The sequence below is a fragment of the Topomyia yanbarensis genome, chromosome 2 (genome assembly GCF_030247195.1).
Source record: "Topomyia yanbarensis strain Yona2022 chromosome 2, ASM3024719v1, whole genome shotgun sequence".
In the NCBI taxonomy this organism is placed as follows: Eukaryota; Metazoa; Arthropoda; class Insecta; order Diptera; family Culicidae; genus Topomyia; species Topomyia yanbarensis.
In genome coordinates this window covers 14,224,194-14,251,087 of record NC_080671.1, presented here as the reverse complement: position 1 = coordinate 14,251,087, position 26,894 = coordinate 14,224,194, and the positions used below count along the sequence as shown (strand labels likewise).

General features: G+C 39.2%; 1 protein-coding gene across 9 annotated transcripts in view; it reads left to right on the top strand.

Annotated features, from left to right (window-relative positions):
* The window catches only part of LOC131684069 (potassium voltage-gated channel protein Shaw-like), a 250,442-nt gene that overhangs the window by 135,873 nt on the left and 87,675 nt on the right, over positions 1-26,894 (top strand). The gene's annotated exons all lie outside the window — the stretch shown is intronic.

The window sequence follows — 26,894 nt, the reverse complement described above, 5'->3', positions numbered from 1 at the left end:
GTACAACCTTCCCATCGGCTGCTATTGAATTTTTTATTGATTGGACGAAAAATGACGATTTCCATTCGACTCTAGCAGGTTCTGATCGATTGTGATGAGCATTTGATTTCTGTTGTATGACCAATTATATGTATAGGTCAAATGTTTAAAAACAGTAATTTAAGGTCAAGATAGCATCATTTTGAAACCGCCAATTTCGGAGGTTTAGTATCTTCGATGAGTTTTACAAACGTTAAACAGCGCATCATTTGATAAAATAATTTTGACGGTATATCGTCCAAGAAGTATTTATGGTGAATTTTATTCATGAACTCTGTTATTATTTTCTGAAAAATTAATTCTGCATAATTTTAAAACTTCAAAAATCACGGTTTCGGAATTATGCCGTTTGGACAGTATGATCGATTTTCACCAAACCGAATTTCTGGTTTCGCCGCTGATTTCAAGTAAGTAGAAACAAAGTCGTTCTACACTCGTTCAAAAGAAACTTCTTCGAATGCTGAATATCTATTATAACACATTGAAACCCCAATTTTATCAGCCAAATATGAACATATGTTTGATGGGCTCTAGCAGACGAACAAGACTGAATTCGAGTAAATCCTTTCTTGAGCATGTTTTCCTTATCATGAAGATATGCGAAATAAGCGAAAATAAAAAGTTCATCATAATCAGAAGTAGTTATCAGACTACATCAAGGGACGTGAAGAATATTTTAACAGCTTCAGTTTATTATAAAGAAAAAAAATTGCCCGATTTAGTCAATGTTCCCATTTTGTCAGCCTAAAATACGCCATGAGACTGATAAAAATGGGTCTTTATGGTATGTATTATTCACTGTGTTTCACATTAATAGGTACATTTCATTTTCCAATTCGTATTTCAATTAATTGGTATACTTAAGGGTTTATTTGTTGCAGATAGAGAAAATACTGAAATTTTCAGGTTTTTTCCTACACAATATTACGAAAGCTTATTAAACAATTTTTCCTAATAAGTTTGTGAAAATTATAAACTATTTGAAATTTTTTAATGGTTTAATTTTTTTATTTAACCGTGATTTTTTAATAAATAGTGACCATCGCTTCACAACGTAGTCTATTTTTCATGGCTTGCGGTGAGCACGATCTCTCGAATTGCTGAACTGAAAATTATGGAATAGAAATTAATTTTTAGTATTCTTTACAGACCCGCTGGTGCCCTAAGATGATTTCGCTAGATTTTCAGAGCACTGTGCACATAGTAGTTCTTAAATAGGAAATAAAACCAAGACTGGAAAAATTCACTGTTAATTTTCTTTGAATGGTATCACTGCTAGTATCACCTTTTTCAAGAAAAAGCGTTGATTTCTTAGTTCTCAGTCGCGTTGGAAATTTGAGTAAAGTATAAACTTCAAATCGATTCAAAAAAAATTTCCATTTTTTTTGGCTCAGTACAATATATAACCCCTTATGGAAAATTAAGTTTTCCCACCACAATATAGATATTTTATTAACAGAGCATTAACAATAATTCGTTGGTATGTCTATTTTATGGGCCATTTTTTCGCTTTCCCATTGCTTTGGTTTGAGATTTCTAGTACTGATGTTGTCCTATGCTGATTTGAGCGATTCTCTGAGTCCTGCCACTATCCCATGTAGTATGTGTTATCAAAAACATCGCGAAGCATCAAGTTCTAAATGTTCTCAAACGATATAATATCCGAAGAGTGATAAGAGTTATAAGAAATGTCTCATCACACTGTTAGGTGGATTAAACACGTTTTTTAGGAAATATTTACAGTTATCTTAAAACTAACAGTATAGTTTGGTACACAAAAGGGGGAACAAATATTCATGAAAAATTTCACAGGTGTTTTAAAACTAGGGATACAATTCTATTTACAAGATGGGGGACAATAGTTTTAACAAAGATTAAAAATTACAACTATCTTAAAACTAAGAATACGGAATACAAATTTGATTTTTTATCGGAGGCTTATGCTTGGTCATTTCCAAAATCGGTGTAGAAGTAGTTATATCAAGGGCAGGGGAAAGTAGGCTTAGATGGTGACCGGGAGAGAAGAGCAAAACTTGCAACTTTCGCGCAAACGGTAAATCAGCGAAACAAATTAGCGCCTCAGTCTAGTAGGTCGGATTGGCGGATGGTAGTCTTCGGACCCGCGGGGAATCCTTCAAAAGTCATCGGACTTCGAGTCGCTCTCGCTTCAGTTTCCGTAGTTGTAAGGGCGACTGCGGTCACATAATGGCAGTCTGGAGCTGATCGGTTCCACAAGGCAGGAAGAAACTTCTAAAAACGAGAAATAAAAAGAGAGAGGCTAAATAACCCAATTTATCGTTTTTATGAAAGTATTAATAAGGGACATATAGGGGAAATCACGATTTGCCAGCATATCTCGGTCTGGGACATTGGGTGGTCTACCTCGGGCCCGAAGGGAATCCTTTAACTGAGACCTGGCGTCCAAATACCCGGAGCACACCCAGACAACGTGCTCGATGTCGTGATAGCCCTCGCCACAAGCGCACAGACTACTCTTCGCAAGCCCAATTCGCCGCAAATGCGCATCTAAGGTGTAGTGGTTTGCCATAAGTCGGGACATTACACGAGTAAAATCCCGACCCACATCCATCCCCCAGAACCAAGGCTTTGGGATCGAATGTAGCCATCGTCCAAGTTCACCATTGCTCCACGAGGTTTGCCAACTGTTGAGTGTCCTATGACGACAAATACTAAAAAATTCGTTGAAGTAGATTGGTCTTTCGTATATGTCACCATTTAATGCGCCCACCTTTGCTAATGAGTCGGCCTTTTCATTGCCCGGGATAGAGCAATGAGAGGGGACTCAAACAAAGGCAATCTGATAAGATTTTTAAGATAACGTACACAAGGACTCCCGTATCTTCCCCAGAAGATACGGGAATTGCTTTTTTGGCTTCACCGCACGAAGAGCCTCGATAGAGCTGAGGCTGTCCGAAATGATGAAGTCCATATCAACATTTGAATAGGGCTAATAAGATTTGTAAACAAACTTTTGTTTTGCTAATTTCTCCTAATTTGTTAACATTTCAACACAGGAAACATTTGAAATTGATTCTACCAAGGATAAAGATGTTGATTCATGTGTATTTTTCATGAAATTCAACTCGGTAGCGGAATAATGAGCGAAATAAGTTTGTTTACAAAAGTCTCATTAGCCCTTTTGAAGAATTACTATTGAAGTAATGATCTGTGGGCAGTGTCGATGATCCCAAGGGTGTACTGAATTGCAGCTAACTCTGCGACGTAAACTGAAGCGGGATCATTAAGCTTGAATGAAGCGGTGATAGTATTGTTGAAGATACCGAAGCCAGCATCGAGCATAGCATCGAGATTTGACCCGTCAGTGTAAAACATTTTGCCACAGTCGACTTCTCGGAATTTATCATAAAATATATTGGGGATCACTTGCGGGCGTATATGGTCCGGGTTTCCACGAATCTCTTCCTTCATGGATGTGTCGAAGAATACATTAGAATCAGAAGTATCTAGGGAACGAACACGGTTGCGAGTATATGAAGAAGGATTAATGCTCTGTGCCATGTAGTCGAAGTACAAGGACATAAATGGAAATTTTCAATCACCAACGGGTTCAGAATGTCGCATCGGATGAGCAATCGATATGAGAGTTCTCAAAATCGATTTTTTAGCGAAAGCACGCCCACCAGCACTTCGAGACTCATCGTATGGGTCGAGTGCATGCAACCCAAGGCAATGCGCAAGCAACGATACTGGGGTGGCATTCCGCATCTCGATTCGAGTGACTCGATTCGAAACGTTTTGAAGTCGTTTCGACTAATTTGCGGCATTACGTATCACATTCGACCAAGCGTTCGAGCTTGTTAGATTGCGGTACTAGATTTCGACTGCCTGTTCGAGCGCAAACTGTCAAATAAGAGCATACACTGAGAAAAAAATATTTTTAATTCTGCTACGAATAAGTTTCATAAAACCAACTTCGGTAAAATATAGGAATTATTTTAATTTGTTTTTGGTTGCTTGTTATCGAAATATATTTGGATAAGTTTCGCAAATATAACATTTTTTTCTAATACACATAGAGGTGAGCTCTTTGAAATAAAATAGATGTTGTCAAACATAGATCCAAAAAGATCCGATGTAATACGGAAATACGATTTTTTTTTCCTTTTATGCACGAAAAATAAATTTACCCTTTCCAAAAATATTTACACTATATAAAACAATTGATAAAAGAACGAATCATTTCGTTTCATTGACGAAAAATGTTTTAGACATCGATGATAACTTTTATGCACCGTACGGGCCAATCAACGTCAGAATTACAAATAAAATTTTAGTTCATTCCAAATTTCTTTCTTGCATTCTTCAGCTAAAAATATTTGACAGGTATTTTTGTTATGGCTGAATATAATATTTACTTCAAGGTATGAGCTTTCAACTTTTGAAGTTAGAAAAATTGAACATTTTTCAATCGCTGATAGCTCGTAAAGTATTTGATGCATGGAAAAAATATTAAATATAAAAAGTTGCAGTTTCGCATGAGCTTGCCGGAAAAATTGAGATTTTTTTTAAAGTTAGATCAAATTTTTTGCTTTTTTTTCTTCAAATAATAAAAATCATGTTAGAAATATTGTGTAAAATTTTTGCTGTGGATCTCAAAATGTTTTGCGAGAAATTACAAATGTAACGTTAAAAAAAGCAATTTTACATTAAACGCCATGTTTTGGGCCAGCTTTAATTGAAATATCTCGTAAAGTAATAATGTTCTCAATATAATTATAAATATTATCATTGAATAAAAAACTTATTAGTCCAAGCTTGTTTTTTCGATATGTTTCTATCATTTGCAGAATTGACCCACGCATGTTCATAATTTGTTCACGTCATTCTACCTCACCACCTTTTTCAGTGCTTGGGCATTATTTTAGTTTGATATAACTGTATTCTTGAACTTCTTACCACAAAATTTTAATATATCTCGCTGTTTAAGTTGATGCACCGAAACATCAAAATGCCTAGCTGGTAGTGTGTCTTATTCGGACCTCAGTCGCATGATGGAATGTATTATCTGCAGAATGAGTTATTCATAATTATTCTTAGATTAAAGACCATATTTAATATCTAAATAATTGTTTAAGACAACACAACTTCAGAACCGTTTTTTCTCAAATCTTTTGGAAAATAATCATAGCGAACATTGCATTGATATTTTTGGTTTTCTGGTTTTTTTTCAGGAAACTGATAGCTTCCAAAAGTAACAATTTTTTTCAGCAATTGATGACGCAAAAATTTAAAAGCTTAAAATTCGTTAAAATAGCCATTTTTAGTTGAAATAGTCAAGACAAAAATGCGTTTTCGTGTTTGCGGGGTTGTTCGTGTACTTGTTAGTTAATTATTCTGTTATAGCACACAGAGATAGGGAGAACACAATCAAAATGAAGTTTTTCCAGAAATTGCAGATGGCATAATTTCTATCGGTTGATGTATTCAAATTTGTTAGTAATTCAATTTGATTCAAATTTCTTTGCTATATAAGATAATATTCTGTATTTTCATGCATTTAATACAAATGAAGATATAACAACTAATTCTGTTGGTGTATAAAACGTACATTATGGCATTGAATTCAAGGCTATATTGTGATATTGAAAACAATTGAGGTATAGTCGGGAACAAATGCATCAATTAGTTTTTTACATTTTAAAGACATTCAATTAGCTAGAGATTACTGGGTAGGGAAAGTTATGAAACTTAGAGCCATAGTACTCAAGTGAGAGCAAGGATGTGAAGTAAACAGATCGGAAAACTAGAAGTGGCAGGGTCATTAGAACAGGCTTAATATCGTACGGGCTTAATCTTTGTCTTCTGTTAATGAGGGTCGAGCTTAGGCAGAATCAACTAGAATATAAAATTGTTTAAATCACTGAAATCAAGAATGATTGTGATTCTATACATCTATTATATAGCGATTAGACAAGTCAAGGTATCTTCACTTTGTTCCAACACTTTTTATTATTACTTGATGTAAGATAATTTATTATCAATATTTAGAATTACTTTTTCCAAAAAAGTATGTTCTTGATGGTGAAACTCAAAGTACGTAGGAGCTTTTTACACCTTTTGGTAATTTTATATCCTCTAAGTATTCCGAAATAAAAACACAAATCATAATCTCGAACGACAGTCGACAGCAATAAAACTATCGAGCAAATACGTTCGACTCGAGTCGCTTTCGAGTTCGATTGTTATGGTTCCATAATGCCAACACTTCTCGATAATCTAGTACGTCTTCGAGCTAACTCGAACGAAAATTTACTTTCGAGCTCCGTTCGAAATACATAATGCAAAACAAGGTCGAGTCGATAGAATTTTGATCAAATCGAGATGCGTAATGCCACCCCTGGATTCTCTCCAGTTTGATGAAGTGTATGTTCGCAGCGGAGCGGAAACAGAAACACCCGTACTCCATCACCGACAATATCGTTGTTTGGTACATATAACCTGATCAGGTCTCCTGGGTGGGCACCCCACCATGTTCCAGTTATTGTCCGGAGAAAATTGATCCTTGGTTGGCATTTCTGCTTCAGATACCTAATGTGACATCCCCAGGTACCTTTAGAGTCGAACCAGACCCCGAGATATTTAAATGAGAAGACCTGATTGATCGTTACACCCATTAATAGAAGCTGGAGTTGCGCCGGCTCACGCTTCCTAGAAAAACAACCAACTCAGTTTTCTCCGTGGAGAACTCAATACCCAGCTGAAGAGCCCTAGCAGACAAATTGTCCAAGGTATCTTGTAATGGTCCTTGCAAGTCGGCAGCTTTGGGCCCTGTAACAGACACAACCTCGTCGTGTGCAAGTTGCCTTAGCGTGCATGAATTGGCAAGACAATCGTCAATGTCATTCACGTAAAAATTGTAGAGCAGGGAACTTAGACATGAGCCCTGGGGAAGACCCATGTAGCTAAATCGCGATGTTGTTAAATCGCCATGCGAAAAATGCATGTGCTTTTCAGACAACAGGTTAAGCAAAAAGTTATTTAAAATTGGTGAACGACCATGCTGGTGCAGCTTCTCTGACAGAATGTTGATAGAAACTGAGTCAAAAGCCCCCTTAATATCCAAGAAGACTGATGCTATCTACTCTTTGTTAGCGTAGGCCATTTGGATTTCTGTAGAAAGCAACGCAAGGCAATCGTTCGTCCCTTTGCCTTTGCGGAAGCCAAATTGTGTATCTGACAGTAAGCCATTTGCTTCAACCCAATTGTCGAGGCGGAACAAGATCATTTTCTCGAACAACTTCCGAATACAGGACAGCATTGCAATCGGTCGATACGAGTTGTGGTCGGAGGCTGGTTTTCCTGGTTTTTGGATGGCGATGACCTTCACTTGCCTCCAGTCATAAGGGACAATGTTACCCTCAAGAAACTTGTTAAATAAATTCAACAAGCGCCTTTTTGCAGTGTCAGGAAGATTCTTCAGCAAGTTGAATTTGATTCTGTCTAACCCTGGGGCGTTATTGTTGCATGACAAGAAAGCAAGTGAGAACTCCACCATCGAAAACGGTGTTTCTTTCGCGGTATCGTGAGGAAACGCGGCGCGGCACGTTTTCTGTACCGGGACAGAGTCCGGACAGATCTTCTTGGAGAAAGCGAATATCCAACGGTTTGAATATTCCACGTTCTCATTGGTACTGTTTCGGTTACGCATACGTCGAGCCGTACCCCAAAGAGTGCTCATCGCTGTTTCTCTCGTTAACCCGTCGACGAACCGGCGCCAATAACTGCGTTTTTTGGCTTTCATTAGACTCTTCATTCGCCTTTCTAACGACGCGTACTGTTGATAACTAGCGGGTAACCCGTCTTCCCAGAAGGCCTTATATGCAGTGGACTTTTCCGCGTACAGCTCTGAACACTGTTTATCCCACCACAGGGTGGGAAACCGTCCATGGGTATTCGCGCTGGCTAGGGGAACTGGTGGTAAAATGAACACTTTAAGCAAAGTCATTATGTTCTAACTAATAAATGATTGAGATACTACCTTATACGTTTCTTGTTAAACATGTTTTATACATATTTCGTGAAAATACTTCGACATAAACACAAGTTTTCAAACATTATTCTTGATTTCAAAACTTGTCCAAAAAAGAGACATGTTTATAGCGTGTGGGTAAAATGAACATGTGCTGGTGGTAAAATGAACACCTTCTAGTGACCTGCAAAATGTTCTGTATGTATGCAATGCTTAGCGTTGAAAATCATTTTCCGAGCAATACTGATGTCCCATGGCTCATGAGCATTGCATACACACAGGGCATTTTGTAGCCAAAAAAACTTGTCACGGAAAAATTAAATTTTCATGTAATACTAACCAATTTACAATTCTGTGACATCCAAACACATCTACAAACTTAGGGTTATCCATAGGTGTTTAAACTTTGAAGATCTGTCGAAGAACAGTGAAGATATAGCAACTTGAACTTAGCGATTAATTTTGAGGCTTGGTACTTGGAGCAGCAAGATGGTTCATATTACCCCCACTACAACCTGTTCATTTCACCCCCTAAGACGTTTTATTTTCAAACAGCCGTTCCGATTGAGCCAATTTGTCCTGATCCCTACTTATTGCTGTGAAATATCTGGAAAAGTTTCAGTTACTGTCATGTAACACCATTTTCATAATAAAATTAAAATTTCACCACAAAAGACCTTATATTCTACATGCCGAATTTAACATCAGCGACAAACATGAATGCCGATTTTGGTTTTCATCATATTTATTTCACATTCGACAGCTTTTTATCAAAATAAATTATTTCAATATCCTTTGAATACTTGGCAGGTCACGTTTCTGTGAAGTTTGTTATAAATTTAACTAACATTGACTTGATTTGGCTACCTGTTCATTTTACCCACAATTCCCCTACTTTTTTAGTCTGAGCTTGATTCGCACTGTCAAGAATCAAGCCAGCCAAAAACCTGTACTCTTCCTCCGGAGGAAGTTCTTGAGTGGATTCGATTTTAACGGATATCGCGGTCGCGTAACTCTTCCAATCAATGTTCCGTGTGAGGTCCTACGAGACATTGTTTGTTTCTGATAGTCTTGAACCGTGAGCAATTGAAATCACGATAGGCAAATGATCGCTACCGTCCACATGCAATCTAACTACAGCGATGACGAGCATACCGATAAATCCAACGCGCTTGCGCGTGCTGGTGGTGTGGGAATCCGCGTCATTTCTCCCGTGTTTAAGATGGTCATGTTGAAATTGTCGCAAAGATCTTGGATTAATGTTGATCTATTATCATCATGAAGACAACCCCATACCGTACCGTGCGAGTTAAAGTCTCCTAGAACTAGCCGCGGTGCCGGTAAGGATTCCGTGATATTACAAAGCGTTCGGTGCCCTACCGAGGCTCTAGGAGGAATGTAGATGGAAGCAATGCAAAGGTCTTTACCTTTGATTAAAACTTGACAAGCGACAATTTCAATGCCTGGTGTCGAAGGGAGGTTAATTCGGTTGAAAGAATAGCACTTTTTGATCCCCAAAAGTACTCCTCCGTAAGAGTTTTCTCGATCCAGACGAATTATATTAAAGTCGTGAAAGTTACAATTGCTTGCATTCCAAAATTTTCACCTGTTGAAGTGAAAGATTCTTAAAGTAGCCTTAAAGGGTCGGAAATGCATCACCCAGGGTCCATTTGAACTGGCTGGGTATGTTTTAATGCGGGGAGGATTGGTAAAATCAGGGGAGGGAGTAGTTTCAGGAATATCCATTAGAATATCAGGGGGTTAAGCGATAAGATTTGAGTTATTTTCACCCTCGGCCATTTAGGCACGAGGTTATATAGGGAATGGGATCTATTAAGTCGCAGTAACAGAGTGTAAACGTGAAAATAAATATAAATCAGAATACTCAGCTTCTCCAGCGGCGTCCGTTCGTCTGCACCAGATCAATTTACTACCCTAGCCGGGCCACCGACAAACAAAAGCTGTCTCAGACAAGGGCTGACCTTCACTATATTTGCACTTGCTATAACACCACTCACAGCGAGAGAAAACGAACTGCTTCGATGTAAAGCTCGTAAACGAATGAGCCATGTTATGTTATAGCTCACATATCGGGGAACTCGAGAAAGAGCATGTTTTCGTTAAAACTTTTATTTAAAGATTATGTTTCCAAAAAAATGCGTCATATTTCAAAACTTGTAGGATCTACAAAGTTAGTATCTACAAAGTTAGTATCAATACTTATAATTACCCGACATACAACTTTGTCGTAGATACCATCTTTCTATCTCATTCCTTTAAAATGTTGAAAACAGCGTCGCCCTAGCGACTGAATTCTGAACTAATATGAAATGATCAAATAAAGCGCTAAATGCCATGCAACAACTTTTCCAAAGATACCGTAACTCTAAAAGCGAAAGAGCATGTGTGAATTGTGGGTTACCCCCTTTTGGGCGTCAGGTACCCCTGGAGTTCACCCCCCTCCCCCTCGAACTACGAAAATGCTCTTGAATTGAAAGATAGTTCATGTAATGATCTTATTTTTCTAGACAACATGGTTCAATGAACTACTATTAAAATCGTGTATTTTTACAATAAAAGCAATGTTAATTTGGAAATGCGGAATTTCCATTTCTTGTAAAAAATGCGAAATATGGGTTAGCCCCTTTTGGACGCCTGCCATTCATATTATAAAAATCAGATTTCATCAGATTCGTCGTATCTGCGTACCTTACGGCACTGAAGCTTTCCATTCTCGACTTCAGTCAGCGCACTATATCGTTGCCAATTCTGACGTGTAACCGCTGCAAGCATTCGGCTACTAGCCTGTTTTTTTCCTCTGCCGCTTTTAACACTAACGTCGAACTATGCGTCCGATAAGTCTGTGGCTGTTGTACTAACTACCTCAGGCTAAGATCAAGTGATATATAGTTCACCCTTCTACGATGCATTCTTTAAGCTTGTAGTCTTAGGGGAATTGTGGAAAAACCGACACTGTGGGTAAAACCGACACCCCACAACTTACCCTAGAAATCAAATTTTTATGCATTTCATAATGATATTTTATTATTAGTATGATTATGTAGAGCATTTGAAGACAAATTGGATTTACGTTAGTACGCCGAATGTCATAAAAATAAACAAAACATACGACAGCAGCTTTCATACTCGTCTGGATGTAAAATTTTGTTAGTAGATTTTAAGGTTTTAACCGAACAAAAGCTTTTCAAATCACCACATTTTTCAGTACCTATTATCTGCCTTTCCTATGATCAACTGAATGCATTGAAGACGAGTTTGAGAAATTGAATATTTTTAATCACTTTTAAAAAAAATGTGCGCTATTGGGGTAAAACCGACACCGTTTGGTTAAGGTAAAACCGACACGCTTTTAAGATGGTTGTGTTTACATGCGGTTCATTACAAAAGGCTGGGGATCTTTGTGATACTTCAATTACACTATTATCACACTATAGTATTAGCAGAAATACACAGAAATACTTTCATTGCGTTTATTTCTTAAAAGTCTCTTTAAAAATCAAAAATTGGTATTTTTGCTTATCAGATTCTATTGAAGCTTTTGCGATTTCTGCAAAAAGCTACTCCGAAGTTCTAGTGTTCTCTTGGTTTGTCATAAATGTACTTTATCACAATGAGACAATGATCTTTTGTATAACCTGGTAGATCGTTGATGATCAGAATTCGAAAAATCAAGGCTGGAAAAGGTAGTTTTACTAAGAAGTGTGCATCACTTATAAGTGACTGAATCCGATTAGCAGAATGTAGAACACTTGCAAATCTTCTCTTACGAAATAAAATGACACTGAAGGTTGCAATTATGTGCATAAGGATTAATTGGAAATACCCTTATCAAGAAATAATCCTATAGCATAAAATACTCATGTTTATAGCACTACGCCTTCGAACTCTTTTCTTCTCACTACATAATGAAGCTACGAAAAGTACATATTTGTATCTCACATACTAACACTTTATTACTAAGGCATACATCACATTTTTTAAAAAATACAATAAAGTGGAGAGAAAATAAATTAAAGGGGGTGTCGATCTTACCCCTATGGGGTATCGGTTTTATCCGCAGTGTCTACAAAAAGTCACTTTGTTTTCCAAGTTTTGCAACCAATATATATTCGATTACTTTTTGTCATTATTTCGGTAGAAAATGGTTACCCATTTTGTCGGCAAAATACTGATGGAAGTGTTTTTTGTTGTCATCTACGAGTATCCGTTTTTTCAATGGCTATCCGAAACAAACAAAAGGGTGCAGAGTTGGAAAAAAACTGCTGCATCCTGCATATAGCGTGAATCTAGCGCCATCAGATCACCATTTTTTTCGTTGATTAGAAAACTTTCTTAATAAGAAAAAATATCCGAAGATGACTACAAAAATCACTGGATCCTCTTGCCGAAGGGAAAGAAAACAGTCTAAACAGAGTCAAATAAAAGTTTTCCGAGTATTGAAACATCTGTAACATTTTGTATGAGAGAAACCCTTAAGACTTGTTTGGGTACCTATTACCATCCAAGATTCTAGTCTAATCAATTTTTGAGTTTCACATCCAACTACTAGAGGTGCATTACTGCAAACTCTACATATACACTAGACAGCCAAGGAGCATTCAAAACACAAACTTAACACACCCATTCTCAACAGTAACTATCTAAAATATTCGCCAGCAAACTGCTTACTCAGCAGCATATTCGGAACAAAAGTCATCACCGCCAACAGTCGACCATTTTCGGTTCTGGTCAACCGACAGGAAAGCCACTTACGGTAGACTAATTTCCCTACGGTACACTGGCTATGCATTTATCATGCAAAATGTATACATACAACTATCGGTACAAACACGTCGTTTAATGCTTCGGCAGACTCTGGAGCGTGCTACTGCGTGATGTTGTCTGTGTTTATGGGAAAATGCATCGGATGGGGATGCAGCATCTGATACTGTTGGCGGGACCCGATCTGCTGCTCGTTTGAATCGTGGTGAATAATGAATTCTCTTTTTTGTGCAACTGCTGAGTTTGAGACATTGCCAGATATGGCCGGTTCAGTACTGCAGTCTTCCGTTGCGGACGTGTGTGGACGGGCGGAATACTGAAATCACCAGTGGAACATTGTTTATTGCAGCTAAAACCGGGCATTGCTGTGAGTTCCGATGTATGTCATTCTTGACTCGATACTACACTGTTAGGGTCCACTCTGTCCCGGATTGGGTCACAAATGAATGCGATTGTGGCTTATGACCTGTATGGAAGAGGATGCGCAACTTGGAATCGATCGGGTTAAATACGTTGGCACTATTCATGCGTGATGAAGACTCTAAGGAGGGATTTAGTGATGCAATTTCCATTTCGCAAATTCTCAGATTACTTACGAAGTGACACAAAATAGCCTCAAGCGACGGACAAACAAGTACATAAAATATTATTACTGCAACATTATGAGACAGGAGTTTAACAATTATTTTATTATTTACTAGCAAAATATGCGTTTTAAGGGAACAAATAAATGTTTCTACCGATAGTGTTGGAGCTAATTTACAAACGTCAGTAACGCCCTCTTGACGTCCGCAGTCACCCCAAAAGTATTCAATTATTGCTAACACCAGAACGAGTGTTTTCCAAGTATATACAATGTGGTCAGATCCATTCATCGTGTCCGTCCATTTATCAACCGAAATAAATCAAACTCTAAAACCATTCCCATTTACCAAAATAAACAAACGGTGCCTGTTTTTGCTCGTCTCTCTGTTCCATCACTCAACAGTCGCTTCGCTACATCATCGACTGGAAAACTGCCGATGCTGTATACACGGCTGCTAGTGTATAGTCAGTCAGCCGACAGTTTATTGTTTCAAAAAAGCTCGCTTTCCACGGAACACTCGCCGTAGAGTAGCAAATTGTGCACACAGTGGAAAAGTGTTTCGCTGCCAGGTTTATTTTCCCATCCTACCCCTTCGGTTCAGCTAGCTCGCTCGACTTTGCTGCATTTATTGCGAGCTATCAACGCCAGCAGAGATCAATATTTTAGTCCCATCCAGCAGCACAGCACATGCCCCGGGATGTGTTTTCCTTGCTTTTCTGCGCCTCCTTTCATGATCTCCGACGAAATCAACGATAATCATCGTTTGGAAAACTGAATGCGCTTCATCCCAGTGGAACCGGCTCACTCAGTTGTCAAATTGCTTGGTGAGGTATCACTGCAGTAGGAAGTGTGAAGGGAATTAGCATTTTTCTTTTTACAAAGATTTTCTGACGGTCGTTTGCTGCACGTGGCAGTTGGTGATGGTGTCATTAATCAAGATCAGTAAAAAAATCGATTTGGGCTTAGCTGGAATAAGTATTCCAAAACTGGGTCTGCTTTGTTTACCTTTATGTCGCAAAATATTGCACAATGGGAAAATATACTTGAATCGAGTTCTTTGAAAATCGCATCCAAAAAATTACATTTAATCCTATTTTTAGAAGAAAATTGCCTCAGGAGTTAAATAGAAGTAGTTGTATATTCGGCAGAATACGGAATGCCGTATTTTTGAAGCATCCACTTAAAACATTCATTTTTTTTGTTTCTGACGTATGTGCCAATATATTATTCAAGACCTTTTGGTGGTATCCAACGGGAACAACAGATCGAAATGGTGAGTTAAGCGAAAGCAATTATGTGAAAAAATCCCCCAGAGGCAAGATTCGAACTTGCAACCTGGGGACTCCGGTCCAATGCACAAACCCTTATGCTATCTCTGGATATGACAACGTCCCAGAAAGAACACATGATTCTCGCATTGGCGACAATGATCGTACCCTGCCTCTAAAGCGAGACAACACACAGCCGCAGCTGCCACCCAACACATTTGATCAATCACTGTTCCCAATGCGATAATCATATGTTCTTTCTCGGATGTCGTCATATCCCAGGGATAGAATAAGGATTTGTATATTGGACCGGAGTCCCATGGGTTGCATGTTTGAATCCTGTCTCTGAGGGTTTTTTTTCACATAATTTCTTTCGGTTAACTTACCTTTTCGACCACAAAGAAACACTTGAAAAATATTTTATTGTCAAAGTTGGATACAAAAAAGTTCTCACTAGGAAAAAATAGTTCGCAGACAAAATCGGTACGTCGTTACATTAAATAATAAAAACCCGTTAAAATAACACTTTGTCAGAAATGGCTATATTCTATCCGGAACGTTTATTTAACCGACTCTTAAACCGATAGTTTCGCTTTAGGTTTATATCGGATTTTAACATACTCAAATGTTTAAAGCAGATTTTACGGTGTTTGTTCTTTCGAGTTTTATTATGGTCGTACTGATTAGAAATCAAAAAGCGCACCGCTTGCGAACAGCGTACGCGCCGCTCCAACGTGTACGTGTAGCATATAGGCATAATAATGTTCCGCTATCCCCTACTGTGGACCTGGATCTAATGAAAATTCACCTACATGATTTGGCACTTCGTACTAGCACGGATTGCATTAAAAGATTTTTGTCGAGGCAGGGCCGGCGGAACACTTTTTTCCCGAGTGGGTAGTAAGGTTCGGAGTGATTTCCCACCCTTACTGACGAAAGTTCCGCTATGGAGTGTGTTAGTGAAAATTAAAATTCCTAGATAATATCTGGTGGCTATTTGGAAACACCCTTTGTTAACAGGAATGTATGTATGTGTTTGTTGAATACAGATACTACAAATGTTCCACAGCTAAGTACCAGTTACTCCATTCTTTTAAATTAAGTTGCATTAATTTGCCGTTCCCTTCTATAAAACCTTCCTTCTTCGAGTACTAAGCTCGCATGATAGTTATGACTAATGTGGAAATCGTTTTGAATATTTCTCCGATGGTAAAAATAATGCCGATAAGTCACATTTTGGATGCTAATTATATCTAATACAACCGGCCCCTGGATGGTCTACTTCCTGACCAAAGACAAGCCATTTAACATCATCGATATATCGCGTGATCTAACTAAACAACACTCGACCGTGTTGAAAAAGTATTTTGTCTACGTACCCGCCCGGGAAGTAGAGATTGATGGTGTAGTCTCCGAGAAGGGCCTTAATTGAGAAATAAGGAGTGCTCTTTCCAGATCCCTGTGCTTCAGTCAGGGAAAATTCTGGTATGCAAGTAATTGCGTTCATCAAAAATCGAGGAGTAAACGAAAACTTATTTTCCATCAGCTTAATTTCAAGCCTTTCGCCGGATTTGTTCTTTTAAAATTTGTTCTTTTGAACGTCGCACAGCTTTAACGAATTTTTCAGTATTTCTTGTCAGAGGACGTTCGAAAATTGGCAAATTTCGTGGGATAATGGAAGTTTAGGAATCCCAAAGGCATCAACCTACTTTGGTTAAAAAGGAAGGATGAAGGCCGTGACTTCCTTCGGGTGGTAATCATTATACGTTGAATGCGCATCTCCAGCGTATTGGGGTGGTGGAGAGTGTTATCTTCGCTTACGATGAAAGCTATCGCGACATTAAACATGTTGTCGGGTCGCCTAATGTTCTACACACCAAAAAAATCTGAATTTTACCGTTGGAGTTATTCCAAACTTGCCACAATTTAACAAACCATAATTGACGAAATGACGAAATATAACCGAGTTTTGTTTAATTTTACATGAAAGATGTACTTTCTAGGTGCAGTGCCATAAAATTACACTCCTCCACATTTTAAACAAACGTCATATGTGTAATAAAATTACGTGACTCGCAAAATTCAACGACATGTAAAATTAAAATCAAACGTAAAGCTATGTAATTTTTAATGCTCGTAAATTTACACGATTGTTTATGTGTGTAGCGCCAGATCTCCGGTAAATGAATCCCTTCGACCTAGTTCTAGTCCGAGATGTGCTGGCTACCCTCCAAAATATTATCTTCTCTTTTGGTTGACTTGCTAAACAGTTACCTGCAAATGTGATCCCAAGAGTTCCCTGCGGTTCCAAGGAGGCCAGTTGGCGATCCGGTTCATGATATCCTGATAGTGATCTTCCGTTTGCAACAAAGCTATAAGTTTAATTTCTTTTTATCATTGTTATTTTTGTCCGCCCTCTCCTCGCTTTTTCTGCTACTGATGTTGGAATCAACAATCTTTTGCTTTACTTATAAAAAGTCTACAAATTGTACATATTGTCCTTAAAAATATTTCTAACTGCATCCCATAGTCTGAATAAAATTACAATAATACTATGATGTGCAGGTGTGTAGATGTGTCAAAATGTATTCCCGTGAGTATAAATATAAAAAATAATTCCAAAATTCAAACAAATCCCAATTATTATCCCATATTCCCAAAAAAATATATAAAGCAAAGAAATTTGTATCTGAGTAAAAATATGGAATGGTTTTACATCGAGGATTTCCAACGTAAGAATTTTGTGCGCAAGACCATACGTGGTTAATATTAGGTTTTGGTTTGTTCCAAACTTTCGAGTGGGTAATTCCCCACTCGGTAATTTTCGAATGGGTAGTACTACCCATACTACCCACGCATTCCGCCGGCCCTGTGTCGAAGTATGGAAAAGTTGAATCCATCTTTAACGACACTTGGAGCAATTCTTTTACTGGTATTCTCAACGGTGTTCGGGTGGTGTCATACTTCCTTAAAAGAAACTTTTATAATGGAAAGTTACGTACTACCGCCTTCAAGATACAAACAAGACAATTACTAACCTACGTGAAATGCCTCATGCTTGCATTCTTACAAACAAGGCTATTGAGGCTATAACTCATAGACGAAGCTGCATTTGAGGCTTTCTCACAGACGATTTGAACTACTTGTGACTTTAACTTACATGCTGTTTGTTTTTGTGCTATCATTTTTCCCACCATTCTCGTTCTACTTTCTCCCTCCTTCTTCTCCTTTCCTTCCGATCGGGGAATTGGTGAGAAGACACTGCAAGACTCAAATACCCGATTAAATGCGAAGACCGTACCATTTGAACCAATATATTCAGATTTCTGATTAATGAAAAGATTTTTGGAACCTGTACCTCTCTAAATCTGCACAAGCAGGACTCGTCTCGGTAACTACGCCATCTATTTCCGCGTCATGGGCTGAGGCATTACCACGGTGCATTGTCGTAAAGCAACTATTGCAAGCTATCGCGTTCGCTGAAAACTGAGAAACTATTATATGCAGAGTGAGCATATTCTCTATTTTCTTCTCGTTTATTTTGTTATCATTCCAATGCATTCTCTGGCATATACTTCAAATATGAATTCAACTTATACATGTTTCCAATTTTTATATTTATGTTTCTATTTAGGCCGCAAAAATAACATACATCACCAGTTGAGATAATAGAGTAAAGTTTAAATCAGTCATGGTCAGTTGTATAAACAGGGGAAATTTCATCCTATTCGCGACATCCATAACAGAATCAAGAGGACATGATTAATTACAATGAACTGTAGTCACGCTAAACTTATGTAGGCAAACAGCTTCGAAACCGCGAATCTTATAAATTTTAGGAAGTGGTGTGCATCTTGTGCATCGCTTATTCCAGTTCACCACAAGAAGCTGCAGACCTGAAATTCGGAGATAATGCTTCGCGTGCAAAGGTCGACGCGAGCCGTAATTTTGCAGCTGCCATTTTGAATTCCGGCATGATAAATATTTCAACGTATTCAGGAATAACGACATTGCAAGTCAGGGTTTTTTTTTCACTACTTGGGTTTTTACTTTACCTGCCCATCAGACCCTCATTAACAAGGCGGCCTAGGGGCTTCCACCAGAATTTCGAATTTCCTCCTCTCAGCGAAAATTTCAGTCGCTGGACGGTGCTGAACATAGACAGGCGGGCGGTTCCTTCTGGCCGGTCGGGACAGCAACGGCCAGGTTTTCCTTTGGTCGTTCCCATTGGCTGCTCCGGCAGCGGAGCTGGGGAGGTGAGTTTGGCTCCTTCCTAGCGAATTATCGCCGGATCTACTCGCTCCCCGCGTGAGATCCCTGAAGTCAACGCAGTGTACTCTCAGGTGGCACTTTTAGCCTCCCTGCTTCGCTCTCCTTGACGGATAGCTGTGAAAGAGAGCTAAACTCATTCGGGTGATTCTTCACAGCGAGGGCGGAAAGGCGTCTTCTGGGTCCTTTATAATTAGCCGGGGAAGCGAGTATCTCGTTAGCGCTTAGCTTTCCTTACCAGCGACCCGACATCACACACCTGTTCGCGGGCCATGAGCCTGCACTTCAGCGGAAACGAGCTTTTCATCCGCAATCACACACGATCTGTCTTATCTCAACTGTCGTTCGCAGTGACCAGCATACAAATACACTCTACAGAATGTATAGACAAAAATAGGTAAATTTCTACCCAGTCCTAAATTGTTACCCTGACGGGCACAACATTTGACAAACAAAACTTTATGTTCGTAAGCCCACAAAAAATATCAAACTTCAATATATAGTTGACAAATCTGAAAAGACCTCCCCTTAAGATAAGAAAAATATGATCAGGAAAAGATTTACTCGAATTTGACTTGGTTCGTCTGCTGTAGCCCACCAAACGGATTTTCATGCTATCAAAAGTTGACAAAAACGGAGATAGACAACATTAGTTCTTCATTGTGTTCCATTTTTTTAAATTAATGAAAACGATAAAAACTTTCAAATTTATTTCCAAAAAATTGCAAAATCCCATCAACTGAAAAATATGAAAACATCACTCAGTAGGAATTATATCCAGCTTTCTTAAGGAACTAATTCAATCCAATCACATTATTATGACTTGAAACGACTGCACAGTGGTCCAGAATGCAAATTTATCGAATAAAATCGAAGGTTAGCGTGTTTCTTAGAATAACTGTTGTTCTGGCATCACTGGCAGTTGCACCATTGCACCCGTGTCGAATTGACAGATGCAACAAATTTGTTGTCATGCTGACAGACGACGAAGTGCATCACGAATGTAGAGCGAAGGAAATGTCAGAGACAACATAAGTAAACAAACAACATAAAGGAAAGCAGGATAGAAAAAGACCATTTTGAAAATGATAGTAGTAGAATAGTAAAATACGTTGGAGTAAGAAATTAGAAGTTGTGAGCAAGGAAATTATTCGGATAGCGGATAGATTGCAGATTTAGCTGTACTTAAGAAACTAAGATCCAGAATACGTAAGTTTGTGAAATAATATAAAGCAGTGAATTAAAGCAACAAATTTATGACTAGATACGCGGAGGCAAACACTGGACAAGTACGAACGGTACAGTTGAGGTTATCAATTCCGAGATAAAACGAAGTAAGTGAACGTACAAATTAATTACTAAAACCGATAAAATGGAAAATGTGAATACTAAATTGTAGATAAATTGCGATAGACAGCGATAGAGGAAGGAAAAGAGGAAGCTGTAAAGTAAGGAGAACAAACAATTGTGAGTAAGACAAATAATCGATTATTTACGGAAAATTAAAATAAAGTGTTGAGGCAGGATCGGGGTTTCCGACGAACTTGGAATTTCGGATTCACACACCGACAACGGATGGAGGTACTACCGAACGGAAACGCTAATTATCAGCGGGGAAACGGATCAAACAATCGGCTAATTACACACTACTCCAAACTTCATCCAAGTAAAAACGTTTCATTCGCGATCTAGCTTCTTCGACGGTTCGATCAGTAAAGAGAATTTTTATTCATATACTAACTACTATTTAACCTACGTTGTGATATTCAAATATTGACGGATTGTAGTACTAGAGCCGTCAATACTGTCTACTTTTGGGCTAACTTCAACCAACGACAACAGTGAGAACTGTCATAAAGTTATTTAGTTTGATCTGCACAGTAAAAAAGGCGGATTTTCAAAAATCTTGTTTTCGCCTGCCGTCCGAACAACTGTTTTATTCAAATAACTTTTGCGGTGTTGATTTGAAACAGAAGTAGTCTTCAGACAACTTTAAGATTGTTTAAAGACGAATAATTTGTTTCATGATACCACATATCTAACTATTTTCGATGAAATGTTATGAGCACTTTTTCGCCAAAAATGTTTTTTTGGAATAACAATATAACTCATTGGGGCAAACAAAAGATAATTCTTTTTCAGCTATAAATAAGGTCATGATTAGAGTTACAATTGAGCAAAAAATGGGGAACACGATCAGTGGCGTAGTAAGAAAATTTTTCGGGGGGGATATGAAATTTTTTTGTATATATATGAAAAAATGTTCAAAAACATTCTGAGCAGGAAAAAAATGTTCAAAAACCAACAACTCAGGGAACGGGTTTGGGTAGTCAAGGTAGGAAAGCTAGCTGTTGGTATAGAATAAATGCTCTTCCCCTACGAGGACAATCTGGGCGGCAAACTTCAGACAGTCTAATTTACTGAGCCCTTCAGTTCCCTTGTGCCATTCAGTACCACTTCCTCGTTGAGCTTCTCGGTCTAGTCTCCGACGATAGATCTAGCCTACTCCAACGAAACGTTCCCCGGCGAGAGAAGTTCGAGCCAACCAGCCAGGTGCTGCGGTCAGTTCGGCGATTCCGGTAGAATAGGGCATCCGGTTTGCTGGAGCCCCGGCGCGACTGGTGGTGTATCGTCGCGGTCTACACGGTCTCGTTCCCGGCGGTGAATCTGACTGTAAGCTGACGGATAGGTCTCAGACAAAAGAAGTTCTCCCGATACCGATTCTTCTTTGGTTTCAGTACCACAACTTCTTGAGCCCTTTGACTCCGTAACCGATGCCATTTAGCACCGCAACTTTTTTAAGCCATTTAGTTCTCTTCTTGGGCCATTTATCACTACTTCCTTGATGGTCCATTCAGTCCTCGACTTGTTCGCGAACAACTCGGTCTAGTCCCCGACGATGGACCTGACCTACTCCAACAGAGACTTCCCCGGCGAGAGAAGTTCTCCCGAGATCGAGCTAATCAGCTAGGTGCCGAGGTCAGTTCGGCGATTCTGGTGAAGCAGGGTATCCGATGAACTGGTGCGCCGATGACTCGCGAATAGTGGTGTCTCGTCGCTGCCTATTCAGTCTAGTCCCCAGCGGTGAATCTAGCTTACGCTAACGGAGAGTTCCCTGGCGAAAGAAGTTTTCTCAATATCGATTCTTCTTTTGTTTTCGCTATTTTTCTATCGAAACAACCGGTGGGGTGCCGTGGTCGGTCTGGCGAATCATGGAGCGTGACGTCCGGTTCGCTGGCGTTTCGACGACCCATACTCGCTGCTCTGTTACAGTCTATTCGACTAGTCCTCGACGGTGGATCTAGCTTATACCTGCGGAGAGTTCCCTGGCGGTGATTGCTCTCCCGAAACCGTTGTTCGATGTCCATTCCGCTGTAAGACGGTCATGATCTACATCAACGGTTCTCAACCTTTTTCGTACCACGGACCCCTTAGATATCACACTGGGTTGCTTCGGACCCCCACAGATAAACATCAATTTTATATGCTATGAATATGTTATTTTCAATTTGTTAGGAAACAAGATTTGAAATTTCAATATGCACTCGGAAAATATATTTTTCTTCGCGGACTCCCAGCAATGACTTCGCGGACCCCAGGTTGAGAATCACTGATCTACATCATATCTCTGTTTACTGCGTTCCACGTCTCTACGTCGCTTGTCATTCTGTAGGCTACAGTATCCGGGTTGATGTCCGGTCCTCCCGTTTTAAGTAGCTCCCTGCACGTCACTTCAAACCTCGGACATTCAAAGACGCTTCGAGCACAGTGTTGACGTTACGTACCCACACTGATACTCCTTAAGCAGCCATGGTTCGGTAGGAGCTGTTTCAGGTGGAAGGTCATCTCTCCGTGCTTTCTATTGACCCACGTCGACAGGTTTGGATGAGCCGGTAGGTCCACTTTCCTTTCTCCGTATTATCCCATTCCTACTGCTGCGTCATTATCGAATCGATTCTCATCATCTTCCTAACGTTTCTGACGTTTCATTGATTGTAGCACTTGATATCCTCCGTCAGGGTAATGCAGATGGGGATCATCTCGGCGTCAAGGCATACTGCCTCCGGTACGTAATCGCAACTCGTACGATCAGCATTCGAAGCGTCCTGTTCAGCTTTTCGCGGTTTCACTTGGTTTTCAGCACCGCACCCCAAGCAGGAGCCCCATATCGCAGTATCGATGACGAGACACTCGATAAAGACCCGACATTTCGCATGTGTAATCAACGTGATTGTTAAAGCTCAATCAGTCGTCGAATATCACTCCCAATTGCTTCAGCGCACGCTTCGATGCATTCACAAGCCCTTCGATGGTGATCTGTATCCGCTGAACCGCTTTGCAGTTGCTGTGCAACAACAAATCCGTCTTGTAGTGAGCTATTTGCAGCTTGACCCATTCATCCAGCTCTCGATCGCATCTATTGTCTCCGTCACCGACACCTCTATTTCTTCAAGTGTCTCACCGTTAGTGACACATCGTTCACGAAACCAACGATTTTCACTTTCCTGGGCAGCCGCAGTGTTAAGACCCACACTGATAGAATATATTCGTAAATCGCTAGGAATTAATTTCGTACAAACAACTTTCATAAAATATACGAATTTTTCGTACATATGATGAATCGTTCGTAGTTCTATCGAAACACTTATTTTTTATTACGAGTTTTTCGTGAAAACCACGAAATGACTTTCGTTAGCTTATTACGAAACAGCTTCATTCAGCAAACGAGTCGTTCGCTGTTATATACGAATATCTTTATAATATTTACGAGCACCATTCGTCAAACCGTCCATGCCAAAAGAGCAATATGGAGCCATTGTTGCTATTCGTCAGATAATTGTTGTTGTCTGACTATTTAGTAGTTGTGTCCGTGTCCGCCTGTTGCAGGAAGATTTCCTGAACCTTCCAGTTGATTCAGAATCTGGAGCAGTACAGAATCAGTTAAGCCGTCGCGTCCGTGCTGTCAAACATCGATCCTAAAAGATCGTTTCGTTTCTTTCACGAAAAATAATGTCGATAACTTTCGGGCAATGTAAACTAAATAAGTAAAATTTACGAAAACTTTCGTTCATCAATCAAGCGGCCATTTCTTCGTATCACAATAAAATCGATTTGGCCACATCGATTTGTTTAAATAAAAAAGACATCGATCCGAAAAGATCGACTGAAAACAATAAGAGACTAATAAATACGAAAACTTTTCTAAGATAAACGAAAAGATTTCGTGCGACCAAAGAAATCATTCGTAATATACACAAACGTTTATTAAAATAAACAAAACATTTCATTTCATTCACGAAAAATAATGTCGTTATCAACGATAACATTCGTGCAGTGTACATTAAATGTGTAAAATTTACGAAAGCTTTCGTTCACCATACGGCCATTCTTGTTCATGAATTGAACGAAACTTACTATTTACAATGCACGAAAATACTTCGTTGCAGAAAACGACGAATGAATTCGTGCATTGCATGATTCATTATATTCACAAATTTATATTATCAGTGCATCCTAAGTGTTGGACAGAGAATGGAGCCCTGAGTAACGCCCGCTGCGACTCGCATTGCCTTCTGCCCATTTGTTCGTCTGGTACATCAGTGCTCTACTCTGGAAGCAGCTCTTCATGATCTGGCTCATTCTTTTATGTCACGCTGCAGCATTGGTCTATTCGAGGCTGGATGGCCTGGTGACTTCCCTGACTTTGGCTGCAACATCAGTTTCTGCACCTTCCTCATTTCGGGGATTACCATCGTCTAAAGACTTCAGCAGTAGCATCAAATACAAACTATTATTATTATTATTATTACATATTACATATTTGTATTTGGTAGCATCCTGAACATGTTCGGATATGCCAGGATCGCAGCTTTCAGCGCCACGGTTGGTATTCCATCCGGACCGAGGGTTTGCTTTGATTTTAGTCACATCTACGCGTCTTTGAGCTCGTCGTTAGTCACTTGCCACTCGACTGTGTTACCTCTGTCTTCTTCGCCGTACGGTGTCGGTGACCAGGCAGTTGAATCGTGATTCGGGAAGAGACCCTCAACGATTATCTTTAGCTTACCCGGGCATATTTCAGCTGGTGTCGACGGACCATCGTCTTCGTCATGACGAATCAGCACGCGTCCCCCAGGGATTGGCGTTTATTTCTCAGCACAGCTACTTATGGCAATTGGCTTGCTAAGCTTGATCTCCCGTTTTAAAGAGTCCCTACCTTCTAGATACGTCGCTTGCGCTCTTCTCTCACTCTCCGATCTTGCGCTCTGAGCCCGCCTTCTGGCTCTAAGACAAGCAGCGTGTAGCGTACTGAGTTACTCATTTAACCAGTAAGCTGCACGCCGCCTACTGCATGGTCCTAGCTCTCATGACATTGTAACGTCACAAGCCGTCACAATGCTTCTTGTTAGCCGTCAGCTGTATCAACGTACTTGATTCCGTTGTTCGCCGAAGTAACTCAACAAAGAGGTTTTCGTTAAAGGCTTTCGTCTTCCATTTTAGCTTGCCGCCCGTCCTTCTTCGTGCTGCGGCAGGGTTCCATTGGCCGATGCGGTAGCGAATCGCCTGGTGGTCTCTCTGGGGATACTTCTCTCACACTCTCCAGTCCATGTTCGCCGTCAGTCAGACTACAGAATGTGGCGAAATTTCTCTCGGTACCGATATCCGTTTCGAGAACCATTAAGCTCCTAGCTCCTTGCTTCACCGCGATCTGCTCGTTATAGTCCTCGGCGGTTGAGCTAGCCTCCACAACGTGCCGACAGGTAGGTGTCGAGTCTGCAGCCAATTTTCACTACAAGGAAATATTTTCACAAGATAACTTTTGCAAATGAAACTTTGAGAATTTCATTTAAAATATTAGGCATATTTTTGTTTAACATATTCAATTTTTTCAAATTTCTCCAAAATACTTCGGGGGGGGGGGGGGGGGGGGTTTCGTCCCCAAACCCCCCCCCCCCGCTACTACGCCACTGAACACGATATTTTTTTAAATTTCATAAAATTGAGTTAAAATAATCTATTTTGATATATTACGCGCTTATATATTTTGAACCTTAGAAGCTAGAGTTTTGATGTGTTAGAAGAAAATGTTCGTCTTTAAAAGCTTCGAAAAACATCAGTAGGATAGGTTAGAAAAAAATTAAAAAAGTTAAATTAAAAAATTGGTTTTTCATCAATTGACCCTTTGTAATATGTTTAAACTATTTTTACGGCGGACAAAATAAAAAATATAGTTTCGTTTTCATTATAAAATATTGCACTTTACAATACCTTTCTATTATTTTAAATAGTGGGTGGGGTGGTTCTAAATTTATTAAAATCAGGAAATTAACTTTTTAATGGTTCGAGATAGAGTTTCGCTGTCTTCCAGAAATTTTAAGAAAATAAAATTCTAAAAAGAATTGTCGAAGACCCTGAAACTCTTTGTCGTGTACTTTCTATTTAATAAGAAATTTACCAAAAAAAATAGTTTCTTAAAAAATGGTTTTCTTTGCATAACTTTTGCAGTTTTGATTTTTCATTAAGATCGCTTTCGAAATACTTTCAGATATTTTGAAAGAGAACAATTTGTCTTAATTTACCGTACATCAAGCTTCTTTCGTTAGAAAGTTATGTATACTTTTTATTAAAAATAAACTATTTATTGAGTAAATATTGCAAGATATAAAAAATATCACATTTGCCATTTTTTGTGATCAATACAACAAAGCATGCTATTTCATATGGCAGCAAATGTATTTAATGCTTAGTACCCTAATTGAAAATTTGAAACGAAAAGTTCAATTTTAAATATTGCTAAAATTAGAACCACACTAGCATCTGTATAAACAAAAAGAAGGGCCTTGCCAAGTACAACAACTTTGTCAAACATATTGCATGGCTGAGTCATTTAATTTTAGCAAAAAGTTAAAGTTCCTACTAAATTCACATTCTGGACCAC